The following is a 6,000-nucleotide window of genomic DNA, read 5'->3' as shown; positions in this document are numbered from 1 at the left end:
TTAAAATTAATTATAAATTTACTATTACTAACATTTTATAAATTTTACTATTTTATTTTATTCAAACATTTTAACAACGTACTTTTAAAATAAATTTGATATCTTATAAGTTTTAAAAGTATTTTATAAGAAGCTAAATAAATATAGTTATATGCCTTCTAAATTTTCACATCATTAGCCTAAATCATATGAAATTTATTGAACTTTCACCATGATTATAGGGTTTAAATGCATTTTTTATTTCGTAACTCAGACTATTTTGTGTTTTCATTCTTTAACTTTTTAGGATAGTATTATGATCCTGCATTCTTTTAATTTTTATAATTTTGATCCTCTTTTTGAGTAGGTTTATCCTTCTCGTTGCAAAACTACATGTTCATCTCATATGATCTTTTAAAATTGAGACTATTGTTCTTATTGGCTCATTTATGCCAGTATTTTTGTTCTTTAATCTTTTAGGGTAATACTTGGTCCTACATCTTTTTAATTTTCACAATTTCAGTCATTTTTTTTGCCAGACTTCACCCTTCTAGTCCGTGAAAGTCAAATTCGGCAAGGAAAGGACTGAAATAAAAATTGAAAGAATGCAAGACCAGAATATTATCTTAAAAAGATAAAAATATAAAATGACCTAAGTTACGACATAAAAAGTGCATTTAGCTCTGCTTATAGATTATGCATAAATCAATCAGTTGTTTATTTTTATAATATAATTATTTTTCATATAATGATTCATGTTAGACATATACAGGCGAACAACACGAAATTTTTGTTGTTTCAGTATGATATGGCTTGTGATGTGATTGTAATCATTGTCATATCTCTCATAATGATGGTTAAGATACTTAAGTTCCTACTTGAATATACAAATTTGAACCTTGTTGATAATGTAGAACAACGATTATCTTACGAGTTTTTTAATTGAATATCATGAGTTCGAATCTCATCGAGTACATCGAATTTTTCATTTTATATACTGTGTATTGCAGACTCGTGGTAGTAAAATTATAATACTTGGTTCAATTGAAACTCATTAAAAATGTAGAGCTCGAGAATTTATACGGGTGTATTATAAACTACTAGCATTGACTGATTTATAATAGTTGATTCATTATAATTGACTTTAACCCTTTGCCGTCCTTTACATTGGATGATAGGATAAATGTGGAATGTATTAACATATGATTTACATTGGTAAGACTACACTGGTCAAATTGCATAATATCCCAACGAATTTTAGTCTGATGAATATTTTGTGACTGTTAGATCTGTGTAATTTACTTGAATAAGTATTCAAGTGGATTATGATTCAATTTTTTGTAAATACGATCCACCTGAGTTTGGATTAGCATTGATTAATGAGTTTAATAGGTTCTGAACCATGTCCAAAATGCTATACCGATTAAATTTGCTTACACAATATGCGAAGCAGAGCATGTAAGATCATAAGGACAAAGACTCGATAATATAGTCATTTAATGCTTAAATCAGTAAGATTATAAGGGTAAAGAGTGAACTCGTAAGAAATAATAGGGTAGCTAATATGTACCTGGGGCATGAAGGGCATTACTACTTATGAATATGACTGAAGTATACGATTATACATGGATCATTGATGCAGAATTGATCATATGACGATCACGATAACTCTGCACATACTTGAGTTCAAATTGATTTAGGGTTAGATCAGTACAACCCCAATAAAAAAAACACTGATCTCGGGCCATTTTAAGCATTAAATTGGAGGCATATATATCATTTTGGAGTACTTTGTGTATGGTTCCCATATCAATGATCATATTAAAACTTAAAATATTAATGCTATCATATAGGGAAAAGTATTATTTTAGTCCGCTAAATATGCCTAATTTTAATTTTAGTCGGATAACTATGTCCATTTTTGTTTTGGTCCAGTAACTTATGAAATTGCTTACATTTAGTCCTTTGGCAGATTTTCGGACAATTTTATCCCTATGAGTGCATATGGACTAAAACTGCCTTTCAAAAGTTTCATAGGGGTAAAACTGTTCGAAAATCTGACAGATGACTAAAAGTAAGCAATTTCGTAAGTTACTGGACCTAAAAAAAAATGGACATAGTTATTGGACTAAAATTAAAATTAGGCATACTTAACGGACTAAAATAATAGTTTTCTAATATTTCATATTTTACTTGAGTAGCTAGAGATGAAAAAGGAAGAAACATTAAAGGAATCTTTGTGTGTGTACATGTTGACACATACACTTGAAACATGCACATGCAAGCTCACATGGGCACACATGAGCCCGAAAGAGACTCTTCAGTCAGTACATGGATGGTTTTGTACACCATTGTGACGTTTAACTTATCTTCTTTACTCCATGCTACTCTTTCTTCTTCCATAGCCAATTCTGTGCACCTTGAAATAAATTGATTGAGTTGAGGTAATTTTTCCTCAAGAAATGAGAGATTTTGGGCTGGAAATTAGGTTTTCTCACCCTCCACTTCCATTATAATAAAGAAAATGGATAATTGTATAGTTTGTTTTTTTTTTTTTTTTTAAGTTTGGTGTAATTATACGTAGAGTCCACGTGAATTAAAAAATTACATTTAATAATCCTAATATTTATTTTTGTATAACAAATAGATTTACTGTTATTCAAAATTATCCAATTTGTCGATATTAGTAAAAAAGTTGAATGAAAATTCATATTTACTCCCAACTGACTTATTACTCACTTATTATAAGTTAAATAAATTTTTTTTGACCAAAATACCCTTTAAGGGGGAAGATATACCTCCTCACATGCACTATCTCATGAAGATGTATAAAGGTAGTATGGTTAAAAAAGATTTATTTAACCTGCAATAAGTTAGTAATAAGTTAATCGGTGGTAAATATAGATTTTCATTCAATTTTTTTTTTTTACGAATAACAACAAATTCGATGATTTTTAACTAACATAGGGGTCTAATTGATATACAAAACAAACTTCAGGAGTATTAGCTATAATTCAAACAACAGAGGTTTTATGTATAATTACACCAAAATTCAGGAAAGGATAGTATAATTATCTCTAAAAATATAAAATAAATTGACTAATCTTTAAAAAAAAAAAGTCTTAGGGTTTAAATGAATTTATAAATTTATCAAAACATCTTATAATCATATTAAAAAGTATTTGATAAAAGATAAGAAAAACTTATAAGACCAAAAAAACAAAACATTATCAACTTATTAGCTTTCTTTAAAAGAACAATAAGGAGTTCCCGATTTAGAGGATGTTTGGGGAATTACTTATTTATGAGATCTTATATGCTAATGTATCTTATAAAATATTTTTTGAGCTTTCTGTATGTTATATCTTATTTTTAAAATGAGCTATTGAAGTGTTCGAATAGAAATAGATCATAGACCTTATATTATGCTCGATAGAATTATAATTAATTTGAAGGAAATTGAACTAACTTGTTAAGATTTTGATAAGTTGAGAATTTCTTACTTTTTCTTGAAGAACTATATAAGCACCTAATATTTTATTTTCGGTGCTTGCGAAGCTATTCTTTTAAAGAACGGGCTCCCATGAGGTTAGCTATATTACAAATACCCCATTGTTGTTTAAAAAATTATAAATACGCCATCTAAAAAATACCCCTTACAACAGTCTATTACAAGAGGTATTTGTTAGACGATCATTGATTTTAGAGGATATATTTAATCTGTCAACCAACGAATACTTATAATTATGATAAATTTCAGAAGACCCGTTGTAATTTACCATTTGAAAATATATACAAAATTATTATTCATAATTCAAAAGGGTATTTTGATCAATTCACTATAAAAATTAGATTAACATAATGTTGGATAATAGTGAATGAAAAATTAAATAATAAATTTATTTATTTTGATCATATTAAGTCTTAGCAAATGATTGGTTATGGCGTACAACGCATAACAAGCTGATGACACATGGATGATGATCGATGACGCCCAATCATCATCTAATCATTTTCAGTTTAACCGAATAGTTGTGCCCTGTGGTTACAATGATGTGTCTATTAAGCAAACCCTTTGAATGAAGTGATGCGTCCATTTGAGTGAAGTTGTATGTCCTGTTAGTGAAAAGATTATAACCTTTCGAAGGCATCTTTTCTGATTGGACATGTCCATTCAATGATACCTTTCCAACTTCTATAAATAGATCCTCCCATTTCATTTCATTCATTTTTCAATTTATTCGATAGCATTTTCAAGCAATAAAAGCATTTTGCAAGTATAGTTTTAGTAAGAGAGTTCCAAAATATTTTTTGGTTCGTTGTTCTCAAAGTTTGTAGTGCTACTATTTTGAAATTTTAAGTCATTGTATCTCAAAAGAAAAATTGCCATTTCCATTAGCACCAGAGTGGAGCAACAATTGTCTTAAAGAAAAAGAGTCAAACTCTTGCCTCGACTCTATAATACACAAATCTCGCATATCCCTTATTTCTACCTAAAAGTTTAAGAGAATTATTTGTTTTGTGTATCATAATACCTGGCTCCTGCTTCGTTAGCCATCTTCATACCTACCACAAGTGCTTCATATTCAGCTTCATTATTGGAGGCCTTGAACCCGAATTTGATAGCAAATTCTAGATCTTCCCTATGATGTAAAGTGATGACTATGCCTACACCACTGCCTTCGGTCATGGATGATCCATCCACATGCAGTGACCACTTTTCGGCATTAGAGGTGTCCTCTATAGGTGCTCCCGCCATTTTGGAGACGAAGCCAGGAAAAGCCTGAGCTTTGATAGTTGTTCGTGGTAGGTATGATATATTGTATTCACTTAATTCTACCGCCCATTTCACTAATTGTCCGGAAGTATCGAGCTTGCCCACACCTTGCTTTAATGGTAAGTTTGTCTTCACCCTGATAGGGTGTGTGAGAAAATAAGGTCGCAATCTTCTAGTTGTGATAACTATGCTAGAGTCATTTTCTTGATAGGAAGCATCCCCATGCTCCATTGAGTGTCTTGCTAACATTAAGGAGAGTGAAATCATGCCTTGTGGATGTACTACTTCGCTTGCGAAGCCGTAAAGAAGGTGTTCACCTTTTCTAGAGGGATGTCCCCCAACTAATAAGCTTCCCAAATAACATGTTTGTCGAACTCCCTGAATTTATGGAAATGCGCTCTACTTCATAGTTGGCCAATAATGCTGAGATGCTCAAAGCGTCATTGTGAGAGTTTTTAGATCCTGATCGTTCTGCTCGTCCGAACTGGATGAGGGGGGTGTTCTCCATCGCCTCCACATCTAGTGTCTCATTCCAGGTTATATCATGCGCCCCCCTTATGCATTTCTGGAGTGGTGGGAATCGCCTCCATTTGGTCCTCCCGCTAATTTACAATTTCACAAGTGCCATTGTATTCAGTGATGGCCGGGGTGCGACAATTTGCTGAGAGTTCATCCGCATCACCGTGTCTGTGAAAGGGACACCTTGCTGCTCCTCCTTGGCGGGCCCTGCAATCTGGTACTGGATATCTTGGAAGGCTTTCTATAAGCATTTCAAATGCGAAAGCCACTGTGAAGGGATCTCCTGGTGAGCTGTTGGGGGATGTCCTCGTCTTCCTACCACTGATGGTGCGAGAATAGGAATACCTTCCTCAGCGTCTTCTTTTGGGGCGTCCACATCAGATGGGGTGACTGTAGGAGCAGGGATCAATTCTTCCACCTGCTCTTGGATGGATGCCAAGACTATTTGTTGGATGGTTCCTAGGAGGGTTGAAGATAACTCTCCCGAGGAGGTATTAGAGGAGGTGCTACGTCAAGGGGAATCAACCACGGGATCTGCAAATATAGAGGTGGTGGAACTAGTGCCAAGGGTGCCGAGACTGGCGCGCCACCAGTATGGGTCTAGGGATGTCCCCGCAACAACTTGTAGAGCCTGGGTATTACCAGGTTTTCCACAACCTTTTGCTTGCTCGCAGCGTTGCTAGGAGTTTCCATTAGGACTCACGTTTATAACTCCGTGTCTCCCA

The sequence above is a fragment of the Sesamum indicum genome, linkage group LG3, assembly GCF_000512975.1.
Source record: "Sesamum indicum cultivar Zhongzhi No. 13 linkage group LG3, S_indicum_v1.0, whole genome shotgun sequence".
NCBI classification, from domain to species: domain Eukaryota; kingdom Viridiplantae; phylum Streptophyta; class Magnoliopsida; order Lamiales; family Pedaliaceae; genus Sesamum; species Sesamum indicum.
Note: the sequence above shows the minus strand (reverse complement) of the source record.